Source organism: Gymnodraco acuticeps, unplaced genomic scaffold, assembly GCF_902827175.1.
Source record: "Gymnodraco acuticeps unplaced genomic scaffold, fGymAcu1.1, whole genome shotgun sequence".
In the NCBI taxonomy this organism is placed as follows: Eukaryota; Metazoa; Chordata; class Actinopteri; order Perciformes; family Bathydraconidae; genus Gymnodraco; species Gymnodraco acuticeps.
The window spans coordinates 1,843,156-1,865,576 of NW_022992308.1; the positions used below are offsets into that span (position 1 = coordinate 1,843,156).

At 41.0% G+C, this 22,421-nt stretch overlaps 1 long non-coding RNA gene across 2 annotated transcripts; it reads right to left on the reverse strand.

The window, feature by feature from the left end:
* Positions 1 to 12,008: 12,008 nt before the first annotated feature.
* LOC117541053 lies at positions 12,009 to 16,949 on the reverse strand. Of its 2 annotated transcripts, XR_004568258.1 has the most exons (5): positions 14,224 to 16,949; positions 13,871 to 14,116; positions 12,938 to 13,194; positions 12,563 to 12,804; positions 12,009 to 12,437 (listed from the first exon to the last, which is right to left on the reverse strand). It is a non-coding gene; the product is annotated as an uncharacterized LOC117541053 (long non-coding RNA). The 2 variants fall into 2 exon arrangements; XR_004568257.1 differs by having other exon boundaries at positions 13,871 to 16,949.
* Between the last annotated feature and the right edge of the window lie 5,472 nt (positions 16,950 to 22,421).

The window sequence follows — 22,421 nt, forward strand, 5'->3', positions numbered from 1 at the left end:
AATAAAGCCTTTGAAGATGTTGTCAAACATGAATTGACCTTGGATTTTATTTATTGTTGTGTGGCATGTCACATATTTTCTAAACTACAAGTGTGTCAGTACCTGCTGTGATCTTTTTGCCTGCCAGTAAGACTTGACTTCCTTTTTCCGTCAAATCACTGCAGAATATTGCTTTGTGATTTACCTTTTTAATCAAATGTATCAACTACCATATTAATATATATTGAAATGGCCTGTGTATTCTCACTTTATGGCTGACTCATTTCATATAAACATGTTCAGAGCCATTTGAAACAGCGGTGGAGTGCATGGGTGTGTTTGTTTAGTATGCTGTCATGTCTGTATGTCTGTGCTTGTGTTTTCTTCTGAAATGCTGTGCTGGCTGGTGGGAGTGATCGGCTGGGACCTTTCAACACGTCCCTTATCAGAGACACACACCCGCACATAACGGGTCCAACGAGGCTCTGAAAGCGGTGGATTCTCAGATTACCGCCCTCTGCTCTCGTCACATGCCTGTTTCTTAACACTGCTTTACAGTTTTTTTTAGATCTGCTATAACCCTGGAGCCATATACTAAACCAGAAGATCAGATAAATAAACGATCTACAGGCAAAATTGTCCCAAAACAAAGCGTTTAAATAATCTGGAAGGATGAGATTTAAATAGCTTCAGGCGCTGAACTCTTGAACTCAATTGAATTATTCTCATATCAGCAGGTTTATTATAAACATATTGTCTCAGCAGACAAGAATAAATAACAGCTTTTTTCTCTAAAATATCTTTAGTTTTCATCTTTTGCTCTTCATTACTTGAGAAAAAAACAAGCAAACTTCAATGCTTTTTGTGTACTTGGTTCCATGTAGTCTCATTTCATATTCATACAGTTTCACTCTTTATTTAGTGTGAGAGCCGCTTTCATAGGATTAACCTATATCACACTCGTGAAGAGAATTGAAAAGGAATATATTCACGAGAGACCTGCTCATATAAACAATTACCCCAGGGGAATTTATATTATTGGCATCGTAGGTGTTGCCAGAGCATCGAGTGTGTAATGCACTGCTGTGGCTGATTAAAACTGTAACTCTGTGTTGCCTCTTTACACTGAAGATGACGTGGTCCCCGGAGTGAAAGGGTAAATAAACACTGGTGCAGCTTGCAAGTAGCTGATATGTCACGGGAGAAAAGCTGCTGCTGTGAAAATGGTACTGCCAAATCTCTACCGATGGACACACCGTCGTAACGTTATATACCGTCAGATCACCCAACACAGGTCAGTTTATACAAAACGGAACAATAAAATAAAACACAGAAAAGCTCCATATATATTTGGGAGCCTAAAGAAAATTCTGCCATTATGCGCCAAAGTTTTCCCGAACTGTCAAAAGCTGGTGGTTGTAACATATTGCCCACTGTGGACAGACCATACTACTCAGGTCTGTGCAGACCTATGAAAAGCAGTTTTTTTTGTAGTTGCTATATGTTCAGTTAACTGAATCTACGTGGTTTGGTTTCTCTCCTGCGTCCCTGTTTTTAATTTCAGATATCCACTTTTTTAATCTTGAACGTTGTTACTGCTTTTTAAAATGAATAATATCGGGAAAATGTGCTTGCCACCGAATGTGCAGGTCTCTTTATAAGCAGCTCTTCTTGAAGTCCACAATTGCCTTATTTTTCTTATATAACAATATGTAAACCAATCACCAAAGGATGCAGTCCAAATCCTTTCAGGAAAGGGTAAAGAAGATGCTGTCATCACAATCATGTTTTCAATATCAAGCCGTGTGTGTGTGTGTGTGTGCGTGTGTGTGTGTGTTTTCTTTGTAGATATATTTGTGGATATGACAGATCATTGATAGGGTTCATATTTGAGTCGCAACCCTTCTCAGACTGTAATCTCGTCTGCAGCCCACTTTCTTCAGTGCTTGCTACATACTAGCTGTAATGATTAGCTATAGGGAGGCTGAACACTCAGCACGCCGGCAGACTGATCCGAGCCTCCGACTGTCTCTCACTTGATCTCTATCTGCCAGCGCTTTGATCCCAGCATCCTGGGATTGTGTAATCTGTTCATGTCAGGCAATAACAGTTGCTGTCAACTTTTAAGTCTCTTTCAGCTGAGTATTTCAAATGTTTGCCTTGGATGAACCTTAGATGAATGTTCTCATGAGATGTGCTACAGTCAGAAATTTGGAAAACAATCCCACTTAGCTCCTTTTTAAGGCTCCCTTGATTTTACTTTGAGTGTAGAGATTCCGGATGAAACCCGCATTACATGTGTTTACAGTAGAATAACAAATATGTTGCAAGTGATTTGACAGTGAGAATAAATTAACCGCTGTGGGAAACCCATTCACCTCATCTACAGAATATTTCTCTGACAGTCTTGTAACAGTGAGTCAAATGTTATCTGACATACTGTCAGCTGAAAAGTTATACCTAAATGTGTTCTGATGGCTATGCTTTCCTGCACAACCTAATGCAGTCTGACACATTTCGGACCAGATAGTTCTAAGTCGGGGTTTTGATGGTCCAGCAAAAGCGTTAAACACCTCACGACTTTAGTTTATTATGCATTTCTCCAAACCTGAGATTTTCAATGAAGAACTTTGCGATCTTAAGATTGTTCATCAATTTCACCAAAAGGACAATTGCATACATTTAGAGACATGCTGCTACAGTAATGTCGTTGTAGGGATGGCAATTTCTGGAAGTCCATTTGCCATTTCGATTCCTAATTAAATATTTCTACAGCTTTTGAATGCCAGCACATTTTGTATAAACATTCACATAGGTAGATGAACCCTTTTTTTTGTCATTTTAGTTTTTCCTCATAATTCTGCTCATTTGACAGTCCGGAAGACTATCTGTATTGCAGCCAAAAATCTATGACCGTATTAGGGCTGTACCCGAATATCCAAATATCCGAATACTCGGTCGTTGCCCTCTATTCGATTTTCAATTTCGTTATTCGGATATTCTTTTTTTTAGGCAGAAAATTGAATTAATTGAAATCTCCATTATCAACGTAAGAGCTTGTGCCTCTTCGGGGTGTGCTAACACTTAACCATCAACTTTATCCTTTACTTTCTCTGTCTTTATATGTAGATATTACTTTTCTCTGTTAATCTCCGCTCCTTTTCTCCATCACATTGTTTCCGTGGCAACAACAACTTCCTGTCAACAGCGCTAACTCTCCTTCAAAATAAAAGCATGTCCATACAAAATAGGAAGCAAATTACACTTGAGACCTTTATATATACAGTCTGCTTGAGACATATACAACTGCAACAAAAGTAACACACACAATGCAATATCCCATTACATTTCAAAGAACACAAATTGGGTTAGTAACATTAACAAATAACTATAAAACAACAATACTGTAGAACAACACAATGAATGCCTTGAATAAACCGAAATACACGTGTTGAAGCGCGCACCGCGGGCGCCGAATATTCGCTGCTGATTACTACCGAATATCCGGAGCCCGAAAAATTGTATTTGGGACAGGCCTAGACCGTGTGCACCAGACCATATGCAAGAAGACGCATGGTTGTAGTGAAGGTAACTCTTTTTCTGTGTACGTTTTTGGAAATTATGCAGCCCTTATAGTTACCCTTAGCTTTTTGTGCCGTAGGTTTTTTTTCTTAGTCAACTATACCAATATATAACTCCTCTGCATAAATTGTATACATTTTGGTGATGTGTAAACAGTGTTTAGGACCAAATAAGTCTCCCTCCGCAGCCGGTTGGCGTAGTTTTGGCACAATTCCGTTGTACATACCGACGTTAACAGCAGCCCTGTCTGTGCACACGGAGACCGACTCTGTCGTCCGGTGATCTAACTGCCTTCTGGAAAAGCTTCACAAGTACATCGGTACGCAAATGCGCTTTGTGACACAAGTGACGGTACGCATTTCAGATTACACACATAACCTGCGTACCAGTTATGTGCACCCCTGTACTACAGCAAAAGTATTCTCCGTCGGGACTTCCTGCAACAACACCACGCCGTTATCAAAGATGTTCTATTGAGAAGACGATCACTACGTGACAAAAGTTTTCAAAACCGTGGCTACTGAAATCAATCTTACTAACTGCTGTCTGTGCAATATACTCCGCGAGTTGGCAGACTTTATTTTGCTTACTTTAACATCCTTTGTCATGGTGGGGCTAAGCCATTTCTTGGTATGGGTGTAGCCCATGGTGTAGCCTACCCAGGGGCGGACTGGGACTAAAATTCAGCCCTGGAAACTGACCCAGTCCGGCCACATGAAATGTCAAATGTTAGAAATCCGCTGTTTATTATTTAAAGTTTTACGTCCGATTTGCTCCTTTTTTCATCTCAGTACACAGCTCCAGTTTGGGCATTGGCCTGTCATCAGATTTCATTTTTAGTTGCTGCTGTAGCGGAAGTTTAGTAAAATTATTTTTGATGAAATACTCCACCCTCCATAATTGCACTTGCTTCAGTTGCTTGCTACTTTTTAAGGGCAGTGATGACAGTTACAGTACGAACTGAAGTTGATGCGATTTGGTTGGATTGTGAGGCATGACGTGAGCCTCATCTGATTGGTCAATCCCTCCATTTTTTTTCACCAAGGGAAGCCAATTTCGGCTGGCCTCCTCTCACAACAGAGTGCAATCTACTGTTTCACCATAACATCTAGAGGGGCGCTGTTTCACTCTTTGTAAAATACTCAATGAGAATGGGGGAGAGACGGGCCGGCAGCATAATTACCGAAACTAAACGAAGTGTTTTTATGTATTTATTAATATTATAACTACAATACAAAAAAACAGGGGAAGCCTGGCATCCCTTGGCCTCCAGGAGAAAACGCCACTGAGTTCAAGGGATAATTCTCACCCACCTCTTGCTCATGCCGTGCATTTGTATACGTGCCAGTTGAGCTGGTTCTTCCAGCAGCTCAACTCTGTCCCTCATCATGAACGCAGGAGGCTGGCTGTATATCTGAACTCGCGCCCTCATCATTCTCTTCATCATCTTGCACTTGTTCTAAGCTGCTGCTGCTGATAGTGCTCGTAGCAGCGCTGCTGCCAAAAAGGTCTGTCAATTTGCCACATTTATATGCTTCACCTGTGAGTGACTTCATCTTTTTTTCTCTTGCCTTCTCGGCCCCACCTTTTTCTTTTCGTTTTCTTTGATTTTTAACCATGTTTTTTCATTCTCCCTGTCTGCCGTGGCGTCTAATCCCTTCTCTTCATGTGGCCGGTCTTTTTTCTTCTTCGTGTGTGATTATTTGACATAAAAACCACACAACTGCATTAGCGGCCGCTGTCGCCCTCTGTCGGCTGTCAGCGCAATTTAAATGATGACGTTAAACTTTTTTTTTTTTTAAGTGCCGGCCGTCAACGGCGCTTGACGACCGGCCGTTCTGTGGTTCTCCAGATTCTACAGATGGCCAGTCCGCCCCTGAGCCTACCCCAGCCATACCCTGGCGCTGGTGGCACGTATGGGGCGGGCCATTCTGCACATGCGTTAAATGCGTTAAATATTTTAACGCAATTAATTCAAAAAATTAATTACCGCCGTTAACGCGATAATTTTGACAGCACTAGTTCAAACCAATGGTGTGGCAGTCTACTGATAGTCTTGTTGTTCAATAGTGAGGAAGGTTTTCACCACAAGTAGTCAGTCTATTCTTCTACATCATTTCCCCCAAACAGTGTATTGAGTTAATGATTTAGACAGATTAACAGTCTGTCATGATCACATCTGTTTGGATGAGAATTGGGAAAGGACACCAGCTGTAAATGAGAAGTGATGTGATGCTTTGCTGAAAAGCAATAATAACTGCAGCCGTGAGAACGTCATGTTCAGCTTAATAAAGGTTTCATTATTTCAGTGACGAAGGTTACCAGAGTTCGTCTTGTTAATCAATTCTCTCTTGTTCGGTTCAAACCAAACTGTCAAACCTTCGTAATGGCAGGAATTCACATTTGTATTATTGATTTACTTCTGTAATTGGAAAACCATTCGGAGAAGCATTCTGTGGAAGTGTTAACATCACAAAATTGATAAATAATATACTGTGTTGCTGTAATTTGGAACATTTTAATGACTTATCAATAATGCTGCATTCCAGCAAACCTACATTATTTTACTCGGCCTGAGAAGAAACGATTAAGCTTCAGGCGGATGATTGATACAACATTGCATCCACGAAATAATACAAATGAGTCAAGATATTTTGACACCTTATTTAGTTGTAGCGGCAGCCTTTCTTCAGTTAAATGATTTATATAAGTAAATCTATTAGGGCTGCACAATATATCGTTTTCATATCGTTGAAGTCAGCTTGCGTTAGAAACACATAATACAATTCTGGATATTCTACGCAGTTACCATTTTTAAAGTTACGTTTTCTACTAATACTCTCTCTCTACTAACTCTAAGAATGTTGTATCTGTGCCTTCTGTGACTTCAATGTTCAATTAAAGGATGTTAGAAAACCTGTCTGTATTTCAACAATATACTGGAAGTGGCAGAACGGCCAATACACTTTTTATTTATCCCTTTATTTAACTTGTATTATTAAATGAAATGAACATGGCTCTTAAAAATAAAATGCCTATAATAACCTTATAATATGAGGAAGACATGACAAAGAAATTAGCTGTAAATTGACATGCTAATTTTAAGGTAGATTACCTTCAAATTGTGCAGCCAGTGCTTCATTTATAACACATTTGTTGTTTCCAGATCATGATTATTTTATACTTCTGTCACACATTTCACCACGAGTCATCTCAGTGTTATATTCTCAATAGTTTCTGAATGTGATTGTATTCGAGCCATATTACTCTGCTCTACTTAGCCATTTTCATTTGAAAATGGTGCTAGCTTAATGTGCTACATACAATATTGACATTTTGCTGAACTCTCTGAGCTATAAAAACGGATTAAATACATATTCTTGTCTATAAATTAGGTCACAGGCACTTTTTATATAAAACATAGCACATTAACATTCAGAGGACATTGTGTTGCTAACACAGTTGCTGTCTGGCCTGAGTGAGTCTGTGGACCCAGCTGGACGTGAACAGATGTACATCGGGGGTGCTGGGACCTTGGGCTTAAGTGGCATGCACTATTTTCACACAGGCCGTGACCATTTTTTAGTTAAAAGGCAGTTTGGCTTCTGAGTTCAGAGCTGTGTTTACACTGCATGACCTCAGGCAATACAAAATCTGAACAAAACAAACCCCTGAAAAACAAAATCCCCCAGTTCCCCCACAAAATCCCCCAAACAGAGTTTTATAAAAGGTTGAATGAAAATAGAAATAAAGAACAAAAGCAGTCCTAATCCACCTTAAATACACACAGCTCAAAGCCCCTGGTAAATGTCCAATAACTTCATCAAATACTCAAATGACCTTTCTATGGATATAACTCCTGCTTGATCTAAACTATTAACCCTGAATGTTTCAGGTCTCAGAAATAATTCATATTGCTTCAACGTAACTTCTCCAGGGCTTCTCCGGTGAAAGAAAATACCAAAACACGGATATTTTTCATCTTGTATCCCGGGATTATTGTTTATGTAGTGTGACGATTTGGAGGGATTACAAGCATGGGGAAATTGGTTTTAACTCTGGGAGGAGAATTACGGGCGAACTCATGTCAGAAAAGGATTTTACAACAGCCATGTGTAAAATAAGTTTCAAATGATTTATGAATACATGCTTCTGTGGAAATTGAAATGTTAGTTACATCGATGTTAAACAGTTAATTACTGTTAATACATTTTACCCTAGGGAGATATTAAATAGCTTGCACAACATGTTTACTGACAAAACAACTGCAGATTCAAAGCCTGTTCAATAAACCATGTTTGAAGCTTTGCCCGTAAAACATGTCACTAATTCTCAGTTGCCAATTCCCCTATCATCTGCTGTCTGTCATTTGCCACAACACATTAACAGCTCCCGACTTTTTTCACGAGGCATCAAGGAAGATTGCTTGCATGAAACAGACGTAGGTCATGTTACGTATCGCTGCAGAGAGTGAACACTTCAATTTGAGTTTGATTTTCTCTCGTCATTTTTGGAGACTTCTTTTCTCGAGAGGTGACTGGAGTGAAGGTCAAGCTGAGATCACTTTGGAGGAAAAGAACTGTGCTGGATAACAAGTGTTCTTTATTCTCCTCAGCCAGAAGAAACAAAACAAGTTAAAGCCCATGTTTGCACCTAAAAATAAACTGCCAAAAGCCACTCAAATTCTGATGTGCACTCCGAGGTGAAAGGTAATCTTCAGCTCAATCAACCAATCAGCCAAACAGAGTAACCTCCTCTTATCTCCAGCAGTACTCGGGGGTGGGGTTCATAAATTGGTTTGAAGCGCCAATTGCAGAGAATCTGTCCGCAAAACGGCTTAGTGAATCGATATGGCAGCAGCATTAGAGAAGGTGGAGTGGGTCAGATTGCTGTCTGCATATCTACAGTGTAGTGCTGAACCAGCATGCCACTTAACTCTGTATGATGGGGCAACAGAAAATCATCTTATCATTAGAAGGGCTGGGTGATGTGAGGATAGGCACTGATAGACGGTAAAGACCTATTAACCAAGTACAATGAGGTAACTATTACTCAATATAGGCAATTGCAGTCAATGAGCTAAGTATACTTTCTGGAATTGTTATAGGAGTTTTAAATCAATGATATAAAAGTACTTCAATTTAAACGTTTTTAAAGAGGTACTAGAGGTTTTTGGCTAACATCCAATGCCCATGCATAATAGGGCCTTTTTAAAATAAGTTTGATCAGTCAAATCCTTGCCATGAGGATATTCCACCCAGCAAACAGTATTTCAATTAACTTGAAGGATTTTAACAATTACATTACATTTAATTTAGCTGACGCTTTTATCCAAAGCGACTTACATAGTGCATTCGACCAAGAAGATACAAACTTGAAGAAAACAGATTCATATAAGTACATTAGGTTTCATAGAGCCAAACTATTTTAAGTGCTACTCAACATGCTTTAGATAAGCCAGTCCTTTGTTAGTATATAAGTGCTTAGTTAGTATGTAAGTGCTTAGTTGGTATCTAATTTTTTTCTTTCTCATTCTATCGCTCGAAGTGGAGTCGAAAGAGATGTTTTCAGTCTGCGCCGGAAGATGTGTAAGCTTTCCGCTGTCCTGATGTCAATGGGGAGCTCATTCCACCATTTTGGAGCCAGGATAACAATAACACCCAATCCCAATATTTCAACGTTTTTTATTTGTCTAACCCTAAAGGCCCTGTCACACTGTCCCGAAATTGACACCCGATGGACACACGATAAAGGAAATGTTCAAATTCGGCTGTGATCGTAGCAACATCGGGCCATTCGTGAGGGCATCTTAAGCCATCGTATGACCGCCGGTGGAATTTATCAGGCTCCGGCAGCAACTTCGGGAGCGGTGGCAAAATCTTTGACATGCCAAAGATTTTGCCGAAGGACCTTGCGAAGGTTAATTTTCGTGTTGACTTCGTGTGTCTATTTTGCCCTTCGTAAGGCCATCGTGAGGGCATCGTGTACCCATCGCATGACATAGTTTGTGTCATGGTAACGTGGACATATAAAGGCTAACTCCCAAAGCTTCAATCACAATTCATCACAATTCAGTTCCTGCAGAATGGCATACTATGATGAGACAACAAGGAAAAAGAAGGCAGCAGCATTGCTTCTTTTGATGCACCTCAGAGAACATGATGAACAACTCTTACAGGTAAAAAATTGTCTTATTTCACGTTGTCATTTATTGCTTTTTGTGACCTGCTCAATCGAAATCAGTAGCAGTGATGACACCTGTATTAAACAGGTGGAGCATGAGGACACGGTGCGCGATGTTTGCTTGCAGGTCGCTTCTCTGGTTGTTTTATTGCACAACAAAATCATGTAAACAACCCAATTTGTGTTCTGTGAAACTGAAAAGGATATTACATTGTTTTTGTTACTGTCGTTGCAGTTGTATCATACAACTGCAACTGCCGCGGCGCCAGGATTTCAATTTTGGGTGGGCCAATGTAATTTCGGCTGGGCCTGTTCTAATAGCCTATTTCTCGTTAACAAAAATAATATAAAAAGAAATACCTGAATATCATTGTAGGCAACTGTGGAATGCATATTTCCTATAGTAAAGACACTTTTTCGAAACCCTTCTCTTTTAAACATTTTCACTTATAAGAAGCTTAAATAGGCTATTATTTAAATGATTAAATGGCACCCCGCAATGAGTGAAATTAAATGTTAAACTACTGCATGTTATTTTGTTTTGGTTCACAATACATTGATAGATTTAGAAACAAAGAGCATACAACGGCAGAAATACGGAATAATGAGCGAGCACCTGATGTGTGTCTGTGTGGTTAGACTACAGCCTGATGTGTGTCTGTGTGGTTAGACTGCAGCCTGATGTGTGTCTGTGTGGTTAGACTGCAGCCTGATGTGTGTCTGTGTGGTTAGACTGCAGCCTGATGTGTGTCTGTGTGGTTAGACTGCAGCCTGATGTGTGTCTGTGTGGTTAGACTGCAGCCTGATGTGTGTCTGTGTGGTTAGACTGCAGCCTGATGTGTGTCTGTGTGGTTAGACTGCAGCCTGATGTGTGTCTGTGTGGTTAGACTGCAGCCTGATGTGTGTCTGTGTGGTTAGACTGCAGCCTGATGTGTGTCTGTGTGGTTAGACTGCAGCCTGATGTGTGTCTGTGTGGTTAGACTGCAGCCTGATGTGTGTCTGTGTGGTTAGACTGCAGCCTGATGTGTGTCTGTGTGGTTAGACTGCAGCCTGATGTGTGTCTGTGTGGTTAGACTGCAGCCTGATGTGTGTCTGTGTGGTTAGACTGCAGCCTGATGTGTGTGTGTGGTTAGACTGCAGCCTGATGTGTGTCTGTGTGGTTAGACTGCAGCCTGATGTGTGTCTGTGTGGTTAGACTGCAGCCTGATGTGTGTCTGTGTGGTTAGACTGCAGCCTGATGTGTGTGTGTGGTTAGACTGCAGCCTGATGTGTGTGTGTGTGGTTAGACTGCAGCCTGATGTGTGTCTGTGTGGTTAGACTGCAGCCTGATGTGTGTCTGTGTGGTTAGACTGCAGCCTGATGTGTGTCTGTGTGGTTAGACTGCAGCCTGATGTGTGTGTGTGGTTAGACTGCAGCCTGATGTGTGTCTGTGTGGTTAGACTGCAGCCTGATGTGTGTGTGTGGTTAGACTGCAGCCTGATGTGTGTCTGTGTGGTTAGACTGCAGCCTGATGTGTGTCTGTGTGGTTAGACTGCAGCCTGATGTGTGTGTGTGGTTAGACTGCAGCCTGCTGTCCTTTTTAGTGGATCTAGCGAAGTGAGCGGCCGTGAGTAAATGGCACTGGTTCTCTGACGCGGGACTTTTCAGAGGCTCCAGATTTATCATTAGGCTACTTCCTTATGATACTGCAGAGCTTTCATGAGCTGAAGGTAGGCCTACGTTTCATACTAAAGAAGCTGGGCAGCAGATAGCCTACTGTTGCTTCACACTCAAGCTTTGCTGATTTGGGCTGGAGAATGCCTGCCGCGTCAGGGTGCGCTCTGGTTGCAAATGGCACGACATTTTAGCTCTACGTTTCTTAATCATTTGTCTAGATATTTAGTCTCAATATGACATGAGGAATCTCTTGCTTTGCACACGTGAGAAGAATTATGTCGGGTAAAACTTTACGTGTTCCCGATTTTTCTCAATGATCTCTCCCTGTCGGCCCTCTGGGTTGAGTAGCTGATGGAGGATGGTTCCATGGACAAGACTTCTCGCACTGTCTGTAGTTTGTATTTCTCTCCATATAGGCCTATTGCATGAGCTGCGCTGCATTCGTGTTTACTGAGAGCATAGTCGATATGTTTCCAGTCCCTGTAACCATGGCGACTGAATGTATCTTTTCCGCCGGCCCCGCCTCTCTCACTAAAACGCCGGCACATTTTACAAAACACTCTGTCCTTGCTAATGCTATACTCCAAGAATGTGTACTTACTTTTCATACTAGTGGGCAGCGAAGCTCCTTTTCTTTTGTCCAAAAAGTGTTATTTAAAATCAAACAAAAAACCCGAAAAACTATTTTTTTAAATAGGCCTACGTTTATTTTGAAATGAGCCGTTGCGACTTCCGACAGATTTCGATAGAGCGGGTCACATTTGCTTTTCTAGCATTCGACAATGTACTCATCTTGTTTTGGCTGCTCTCTAGTGATGAACTGAACCAGCCTATCTTGGAGATCACGGGATGATGCTCCGGTAACTCATCTCCATAGGAGACTCGGGTTGGTCCTCAGCAGCTGTTCCTGTCCTGGAAGGAGGTCTCGGTGTAGGGTAGCCAGTGTACTTCTTGTTGGGCTCCCTGGATTTGTCTGCAAAACTGTCGTCACTCCCAGCCAGCTCACCCGTCTCAGCCAGGGCCAACTTGTCCTTAAACTGCAAAGACAAAAATAGAAAACAAACATAAGTACATTTTGAAAGTTATATTTGGAAACAAAATGTGGGAAATTGAACATTTTCGACAAAGTTCCGTTTTAATTTAATTTCAATGATATACTCACACTAGCTGGTATTTCCTTGTTGTGACGTCTGATGTGTGGCTTCAGAAACCCAAAGACCCGGCGGATGGACTTGTCACGGTCACTATCATTCTCACTGGCCTCCTCAGCAAGGATGGGGTCTTCCTCGTCACTGCTCGACAGACCATCACCAGACCTCTTCTGGGATTTCTTCTTGGGTTGGCCCTCCCGCAGCTTTGAGAATCGAGTCCTCTATGTTTGATACCATTTCAGAATTGAATGATCTGCAATGACAGAAATCAAAACAAATAATTAGTCCAATCATTGAAATGTTCATTGGCAGCAATGTATGTCAAGTATCTGAAATAGATTTCAAATATTTGAAAGTAATTGAAATGTACATTTTTTTCTACTTACAATCCAACCTGTACTCCGCAGCCTTTCCCTCCCATAGGTGCCTCTTTAATGCCTTCTCTTTGTACTCTTTGTCCTTCATGTCATACAGTAGCTTCTTACTCTTCACCCAGCAAGCGATTGCCTCCTCCTGCGCCTCTGTGAAGCTGTATGATACACCAGGGGGTGGGTTCTCCTTCTGGGCCTTGCCTTTCCCTTTGTCGCCCTTGCCCACTTCAGGCTTGGACTTGCCTGCAGGGAGGGTGGGGAGGCTGACTCATCTGAAAAGATACCAAATGAAAAACAAATTAAGTACATGCAGGACAACAATGTATGAGAATATATAACAAAATCAATTACCCCTCTTGCCCCCCATCCAGGGTTCGAGTTATGTAGGAGCCAATGGGAGCTGAGCTCACATAAGGAGGGGTCTGAGCTCCCACGGACGCAGTGAAACTATACATCTGTGGGGGTCCCTAATACATTACCAACAACCATTATTTTAATCACAAATAATGCATGTGTCAATGTAATGAGTATTTTTTACGTTAACGAGGTAAATAGGCTAAAAGAAAAACATGCTTTCCAAAATAATTACGCATCTCTTGAGTGACAATATGCCTGCACTGCACCTCCAAGGTGCGCAATACATTATTACGCAATCTATGCCGATGGTGTGTGTGTGTGTGTGTGTGTGTGTGTGTGTGTGTAGTTGAACCTTTTCATATTTAAGTTTGTAGCAAGTAGAGAGAGGGCTGATGCTGCTGCTTGTGAGTGTGTGTGTGGGTGCGCGTGCGTGCGTGCGTGCGTGCGTGCGTGCGTGCGTGCGTGCGTGCGTGCGTGCGTGCGTGCGTGCCCACACAGACACTCACACGCAGCAGCAGACTCCCCATAGAGCACAGTTTATAACTCGAAGCCTGCCCCCATCCATACCAAAAATAAGTTAGAAATATTTACCTTCATCCTCCGAGGATTCGGGATGTCTGTTACGACGAGGAGAAGGTGAATGCTGCCAAGACTCTTCGGACTGCTGAGGAGATCTGGAACCCTCTGGGGGCCGCTCTGGAGTTTTAGTTGGCCCGACTTTCTTGCATTTCCTCCCCTTTCTCTCTCTGGTTGCAGACTCAGTGCTGTGTTCTTGGACCTCAGTTTCCTCTTCTGAGTGTATTTAACAGCCAGCTTCTTCCGTCTGCCTCTCCCTGCCTTGGGTGGCATGTCAATGTAGATTTAAAGTAGAATTTACCTTGTGTTCTGCTCCCAATAATCTCCAATCAAGAATTTGATTTCCCACACGGCCAAAGCTTTTATACCATCGGGAGGTCACGTGTCGCCTTCGTGGGTGGTTCGGGTGCCATCGTGTGGCCTTCTGTAGGCATCGTACTTGCTTCGGCTGTTGCTTCGGCTGTTGCTTGGCCGATGACCAAGTTCGGGGCCATCTTCGTGCGAAATTCACAATTCCATATTCGTGTGTCCATCGGGAGTCAATTTCGGGACAGTGTGACAGGGCCTTAACCCATTCACACTGAATGTGAGATCTCAAAAGTGTGTAAGGGCTCCTGTAAAATCTATTATTTGTCCTCACTGACAATGACCTCTGTTTGGCCATTCAACACCACGGCTTCACTGGAATGCTTTCTAATGTCTGAAAATCCATCAAAGATATTGATCTGTTGTTGACAGTTTTAAAGTGAGACTATGTTAAAGAATACCGAAAGACAACAGGCAGTGTTTTGATATGATTGAGCCCAGCCAGCTCTACAAGCCCATAGAGACAGTGTTCAGTTCATAGACACTGGGGGTGATTTGAACAGCTGCCTGTTTATTGCTTCTTAATTGGCATCCCCAAAACTCTGTCTTGGAACCGTTTTCAAATAGAATACACATATTCAACAATGTCTGTCACTCTTCATACAGAAAAACATAGTTACAACATCTCCATTGCATCTGATGATAAAAGTATATCAATATAAAGATTCTGTTTTACCAACTGTAGTCGGAGTCTTGTGAAGGCTATGTTGATTGGTACATTTGTAAAACTTGGAACTTCTCTATTTCTCCAAGGAGCAGAGACAGGTTTTTAAAAGGCATGTCTTAAAAAGTGCTGCCCAATTTATTATTATAGTCCCTAAATCATCTCTTCTTTGTGATGTATGACTACTTTTCATCTTTATGACATCTTTGTTTTTGTTTTTAATCAAATACTTTACTGGTAAACTGTTAACCATCATAACACAACGTTCTGTCCCTTCTCTTAGTTTGCTCTTCATTCAACCTTGGATACAAGTGTCAGTTAGTTGAGTGTCTGGTCATTCTTACCGGGAAAACCAGAATATTGGACTTTCTTCCTGGATTTTGTCATCTCTACCGTAGGGAATTGTAGAACAGTGTAAAAGTTCTACTATAGTAAAACAAAAGAAACTCCTGGCCCCCAAAATGGTAAGCTTTTCCCTCCATGCATCCATGTGTGCTATTCTGTTGCTGACCTATAGACCTACTTGTCATATATTGAAATGAAAACTGCGTCTTTTGGGGAATACCATTTGCAAGAATTGAGTGGTATGAATGTTGGGAACTGAATGAGTTTCAAGCACAATGCTTCTGACACGCATCCTCAGAAGATGCATCCTGCTAAATAAAAAGGCCTGGGAGACATGTCTTACAAAGATTTCCCAGTAATTCCTAGAGTCATGCGTTTTCTGCGTTTGACCCCATCAGGCAGGTCAAACGTGTGGACAGAGTCCCCGATGACGCTGACACACTAAGTGCTTTTAATTATTTAGGAGCAGAGCGAGAGATACGTGCCAACGCCATAGCTTGAACAAGGTGGATCACAGTCCTATTGTGGACATAATGCACATGAAAGATGCTCCCCTCCTCACGTTACAGCCTGATGGCCTTACACAAATCCAATCTGACAGGGATCTCCAGGGTTTAGCATGGAGGAGTAGCTGCGGTTTATTGCCTCAGGTTTACAGAGGCCAGATCATCTCCACATCAGGCTGTAGTCACTTAGTCTGAAATATTTCGCACTTTCCAGTCCCTAAACGTTATATTAAAACAATAGAAGCCTATCTTAATGTGGAGACGGTATTTTGAAGACAGAATTGCCTTAAAATTATAATGCAGAACGGATCATTTTCAGGCCATATAGTGTGGCTTTATCTCCAAAATGTTAATTCACCCTTGGAGATTTCAAGTAGAATATATCGTGAAAAATGTCTACAAGATGTGCATATGATAATGCTCAGGACATGTATTCATGTGACGTAATGCTGCAGCCATTAACAATTTAAACAAATTCAGGATTACATGTTTTGGTTTGGGATGTCAACTTCTGTTCATTTCAGCTCAACATACTGGACATTAACTGGTAAAGTTGAAAATAGTTATATATATTTAATCTTGCATGTGAATGTGTTTCTTTATATAAGGGTAATATACTGTAGCTTTTAACAACGGAATCCACTTAAAGATCCCCTCAAGATATGTTTCAAAGCATATCAAAAGAATCTGCTTTTTGCTATATGTCTACTCCACAATCTGTAAATGAACAAATAACCTTATTTTAACTGCAGTTCGGTGTATTTACGCAGATTATGGGACTTTCAATTGCGATGTGACAAAATAAAATCCACCAAGTTTGAGGTGAGCAGAGAGAAACCCCCTCGGCACATTCATCTGAAAACAGCCTACTCGTATCAAACTCTGCACATACTTCATTCTGCACGGTGACGCTCAAATGAATTAACAATAAGCAAAACACATTATTGCACATTGTTATTTAAGTCTGTGATTAAAGGGATATCTAAGGGGGAATATGGGACCCTGAGGTTTAGCTGAGGAAGCATTCGAGGTTGTACATTCAAATAAAGTGCTGCACATTATGAATAGAGACAGTGAGAGATGCTTCCTCTTCATCTTGCCAGACGATACTAATGCAGCGTGTTTGTCGGTGTCTGTTGAGCGCAGCCTCTCGTCCTCTGAGTCTGGTGAGCAGCAGCAGATGCTGACGCACAGCTGTGAGCCTGTCTCACCTGAGTTTAACATCCGCGCTGCAGCTCTCTGGTGCATCGGGAGCAAATGGAAGAGAGCAAAACAGCCTGCGTCTGACATCAGCTCAGCGGTGTGGAATCACAAGAGAGGCTGGGAAAAAAGGAAACGGCAGCAAAGCATACATTTTGCATATTAAAAAGAATAGTCTGTTAGAATAAGTATTGTGAATCAGGGGTTTATGCTCAACTTTTAACCTTTTATATATTTTTGCATTAATTTATTGTCACTGGTATGGCCTCTTAAGAAGATACGTTTTGAACATTTTAATATTAGAGGTCCTTCCAGCTGTAGTTTTCTTTGTGTCTTTGTAGTTGTACACAAGGTAAAGTGTGACATTCTTTGGAGAAACTTAGATTAAAAAAATAACTCTTCCTGTCATATTCCTTTTGACTTTCTTGCAACATTTCCCAGATAAGGAGTTGCCGTTCTTCGTAATATTCTCATAAGAATTAGTTTGATTCAGACTGTACAGTATTTGCATTTCAAAAACATTTTACGTTTGCTAAATTCTCTTTTCAGATTCTTTGTTGTCGATTGCTATCTTTTTACTTTATTTTCTTTTATCCATTACGGTTTTAAATAATGAAACTGTATCCGTCAATATGTGTGTTGCTTTACTTTGCTATCAAAATGCAGTCGAGAAGTAATGTAGTTTTATTTTTACATCTTTCCTTAATCATCCCTAAACATGATTTATCTCTAATCATTCTCATCAGCTTCCGACACTCTTGCATTAATTATTTTGTTCCCAATGATTTTGCTTCTTAAAAATGTCCCTCTAATTCAGAGTGCTATTAAAGCTAGGCAGGTATGACATGAACATTTTTTTTTTTTTAAAGACCAAATCAGCACAACAAAGTGGAGAGTCAATTAAGATGATGAATGACTAATAGATGAGCCTTAAACAAAAAATAGAATATTTACTGTGCCATTCCTGCTTCATACATCAAGAGGCGAGCTATAATGAGCATCCAGGTACAAAGCCACCATCTTGAGCCTGCGGTGAACAAGCCAGAGTGTGATTAATTGAGTTTGTCGCTCCGCCTTGTTCCCCCCGTGCTCTGAAGAGTTGCTCTGAAGTGATGACAGTCTATCCATTAAAACCAGTTTTCTAAATGGCATTAATTTCCTCAAAGAAGCATCTGCTTTGGTGTCACATAATGGCAGCAATAATGAGATTCTCCTTCATGAGAAAGTTCTGTTGCTGTGGAGACGGAGCGGCTCTTTAACGCTTAAGATGAGTGTTAACGCCTGTGATGTGACTCCTACAGCACTCTGAGTCCCAGAGCTTTTAAGATCTTACGTTCCTGATGTGCAGTTTTATTATTAATGTCTGTCTTTGGAGTGAAGCTCATCCTGCATATTCGTGTTAAACCTTTGGAATTGCACTTTTCTCGAGCGGTTTGATACACATTTACCAAATAGGGGAAATATAAATGTTTAATAGATTTACATCAATAATTGAATATAGTTATTGTTTTTACTCAAATATTCTAACTATACCAAACATACACAAACACAGAGATGCCTCGAACTGAGCTGTATTAATTCTCTTAAGGGTTCATTTACCGTTGCATCCATTTTGTATTTTACAATAGTACTTTTAGTCTCTGAAAGGATAATGCTGTGCAGCCAAACACTTTTCAAGCATTCTTTTTAGTTTTCAAAGATACTGAATATATTTATTTACGAAGAAATCTGTGTGAAATGGTGCACCAGAGTTGAAGACGATGAAAGAGTTGGAGACATTAGAAGCACATCCTCACGTTATGGTTTGCTTTCTCTCCTCTATTTGTGTAGAAATACCATCAGTACACATTCCTCCACAGACGCCATGTTAGACTGTGGTTATGAAAACACTCTTTATGTCTCTATATCATCCTCTTACTGATGTTTGTTACATATACTGGATGCATCCCTGCTAGGGCTACACGATTTTGGGGAAAAAAATCGAATTGCGATTTTTCTGACAAATATCGCGATTGCGATTCGCGATATTTGTTTTTAAGCGACCCAACGGAAGTTTATTGTAAAATGCGGCCATATCTCTGGCTAGGAAGGTCGTATCAACGTGCTCCCGTCTTTAGCACAGCCGCAGCCCGAGCTACGAGTGAAAGAACTAAACTTACATGAAACTTCCGTTGGGTTGCTTTAAAGTCAAGCTTCAGTTTAAGATTCACCCTGTAATAGATGTAAAACATATCATGGAGCATTACTAACCTGACTCAGATGGTTTGTTTCACCAAAGCATCTAGGAAAGCTCCATTGGAAGCCATTTGGAAAAGGGCAGGCACTTTCAAAAGCACTTGGCAGCTGATTGGATCAATCTGTCATCACCTTCTATCATGGGCCACTTCTGATTGGTTAACAATGGCTGGTACATGTGGAGCACAGCACTTCTGATTGGTGTGGATGACTGACACACAAGAAAAGAAAAAATGTTTAAAAAAAATCGCAGGCTTTGCATTTGATAATCGCATCATTTAAAATCGCGATTTCGATTTAAAATCGATTATGGGTAAATGGTGTGATGCCACGTTTAGTCGAGTTTCACGGCAAGCTTTCCTCAGGTGCTGCAGACGGTACAGAAACATTCTATGAATAAATTGTCAGACAGGAAACATGTGAAAGCAGAGACAACACAAAACAATCACTATCTTAGTTTAGCTTGTTAGCATAACATTTCAAGACTTTACTTTTGAAGGTATTTTGAATTTGTTTTAACATGATTATTACAGTCCAGATGAACGATGATGGGTAACGAAGTCCTCTGACAAACAGATTCATGGAAGGCCATCCAATAGTTGTTCATATGAATCAGTTTGGACTAAAGAGGCTGAGTGTAGCCAACACGCACAGAACTAAAGACCTATAAGAAAGAGAATCCATCATTTCATTCTCACGTATGCACTTATGGAATTCAAACTGTCCCTGAAAAACAACATTTTAACATTAAAACTTAAAGGGATAGTGGAAATCCGCGAATTTTGGGTTTAACTTATGTATTTGTATTAAAAATAAGCATAATAAACAATTTTTTTTAATTTCATGCGCCTAGTTTCATTTTATTTTCAATTTTACTGCGCCCTCTCAATGAAACGAAATACTTCGGGAATCTTCGGATGATGACGAGAGCAGAGGAAGACGGGCACAAACAATGGCGGACATTCAATAGCATTTGCATGTGAATAGCCGACCTTTATTATGGTGAATAGATGTGTTTTGTATGGCTGTAGTGCGACAGCAAATGCAGAGAATGGCGTATCGACTCATGCGTTTCCAAGAAACCCAGCCATTCGTCGTCAGTGGGTGAAATTTGTTCAGAAATGTTCACTATAGGTAATACTATAAGACTGTAAGACGGCAATACTTTATACCGAGTATATTGCCATAAATATGATGATTGATTATCAGTAAAAAATTCTACGTGACACAACGACATTGGATTAACCTTGAGATGCGTTTTTATTCCGTTGAACACAACTTTTGATCACAAATCAAAAAAGGTAAGACGTAATTATTGTAATATTTTTGGAACCGGATGTTGTTTACTTTCTCTTTTCTGGCTGATAGCTCCAGGAATTCGAGGTCTTACAGTGATGACATTACATGTGTGGAGTCTCAGCTTTAAATCGTATATCTTGTTTGTGCAGTTAAGATAGTAATAAGGGCATTTCCACCGTGTGTTGTGTGTAAAAAAGCGTTAGCATTAGTTAGCATTGTTTCGCTCAATGCTAATTCAAAGGCTTGGTATTACTCTTGTGTTTTTTCTAGCTAACAATTGTTCTTATTGTCAGTTAGCTGAGTTTCTTACCTTTTTAAAAGGGTATGAAACATTAATAGTTTCATAAATGTTAAGAAGCCCTGAGACATACAGAAAAAAAACTGTGGGAGGGGTCCACTGGGGGGACCTTCGGGCTTAACTGGTTAACAATGATTAATATTTGTAAAGGCTACAGGTGATCTTAAGATGCGTGAGCTATGCTTAGGGACCTACCAGTCAAGATTATTTGTGCGTAGGGGTGCATCATCTGGCGCCTGGTCCTGGTCATCCTCGCCATTGCCCATGCCATGAACCATCACCTCGGGCTCGGGCTCGAACAAATAAGGACGTAATGGTCCATCGTCTGGCTCAATATTCTCACCATCGTCGCTTACTGAACCGGATTCAGATTCAGTTCCTAAAACGACATTTTCGTAGGAAAGCCGAGAGGATGTTTCTGACTCGCTATCATCACTGAATACCTCGTACAATCCTTCTTCTTTGTCTGGTATATTTGCCCTTCCACGTTCATTCTGCATAGACGCCATAGTTTATCGTGTCGTCTTCCTGAGTTTTCGTCACTTCCGGTTTGGCGAGTCGAACATTTCGTTTCTAAAAAACTTCGGGGAAGCTGCAATAAAGTGCTTCTAACATGCGTAAGGCAATTATTATATTTTTTTAATCAGGTGTGATTGTTTTGGTACGTAATTATGCTTGTATATAAGTTAAAACGAAACTATTTGAGGTTCCATTTCCACTATCCCTTTAACATAAAAATGTACCCTTCTTCCCTTCTTCTCTAAGGATCCTGACATTCCTGCGTATTTCCTCAAACCGACCAACATGTGACTCACATTTCCACATCTTGTGGAAAGATGAGCATTGCTTTGTTGCGACTCTGAGTGGCACAGGTGCGAGAAGCACATTGGCCAAGGACACCAGCCATCATTTAATCAGAGTGCCGCAGCATCTGCTCTCTGGTTTTTAAATAGATAATATAAAGAGGCGAGGAGGACTGCTCTCAGTCTCTTCATGACATCCATTCACAGAGGAAACAAAAGCAAGCCACACTGTATGTATGATTTACAGGTGCATGTGGAGTTCAGCTGGGATACTGAGATGAAGGTTGTGATTTGTACAGGGGTCAATGCTTGCTAAAATCACCAGATGGCCGCCTGAATAAATGAGAAACTGAATGAACTCGTGCAAAGACTCACTTCTGGAATTAAGTGGTTCCTATTCTAGTAACTTTGACCAAAGAGTTGTGTCAGTAAGGGGAGTCATGATGGCATGAATAGCCGCTTTCACACCAAGTACTTTGCCGTACTTAGTGCTCAGCACTTAGTTCCCCCGTGGAACTAAAGAGCAGATCGCGTTCACACCGGAATAAGTTCCTTGAGGGAGGATTAGGCAAATGAAGCCGCTGACGTCACTTTTTCTTCTTCTGCTTTGGGTTTACTGGCAGGCCGCAAACAACTTCACAGCGTATACTGCCACCCAAAGTCCCCGGCCGGAAGTCCCCGGAGTTGGGGACTGGCTTCAGTAGAAACACTTTTCAGAGTTTTACGGGGCGTGGTTTGCAATTCGCCCAGCCAATCAGAAATTGGTACTTGTTTCTCCCCATGCTAGTACCACCTCTCTAGCAGGCACTAACAATGGGGGTAAAAGTTCTCTGAACTAAGTTTTCTTTTT